Genomic DNA, 602 nt, shown 5'->3' on the forward strand with positions numbered 1-602 from the left:
CTCCCCCACCCCCCGGCAGGATGTAAGCTCCAGGGGGGCAGGGACTTTGCTTTATTTACCACTTCATCCTCTACACTCAGAACAGTGCCTGGCACATACCAGGCACTCAGTAAATGCTTCTTGAATGAGTGAGTGGGCTCAGGTAGTAAAACAGTAGGAGACTCCCAGAATCCAGGGAACAGGTGGGAGCTGCTGTGGGGGAAGTGTTGACTGTATGGGCACAAAGATGAGAATGAGGGCTGAAGTTTATTGGTACTAGGGAAGTAGCCATTGCAATGACAAAGTGACAGTGAGCTGCTCAGCCAGTCTTCTTCTTTTCTGGACATCTGGGGATCAGTAAATCATGGCCAAGTCCAACAATTCTGGACTGCGTGGCCAATCTCACAATTCTGGGCGGGACACCATGGAATTCCTGGGCCCTTAACAGAGTCCTGGGGAGCTGTGCAAATGGCCCAGGGGACTATCCATTGCCAGCATCTCTCTGCTGCTCACGTCGGAGCCCAGAGAAGCCTCTGTTTGGGTGGGGAATGGCACAGCTTGCGTTTGAACCTGCTCTTTCCCTGAAGCTTAACATCTACGTGTCCACCTCATTGTCCCAGAAT

Source organism: Aethalodelphis obliquidens, unplaced genomic scaffold (assembly GCF_003676395.1).
Source record: "Aethalodelphis obliquidens isolate GAN/ISIS:26980383/991018 unplaced genomic scaffold, ASM367639v1 scaffold51, whole genome shotgun sequence".
Lineage (NCBI taxonomy): Eukaryota > Metazoa > Chordata > Mammalia > Artiodactyla > Delphinidae > Aethalodelphis > Aethalodelphis obliquidens.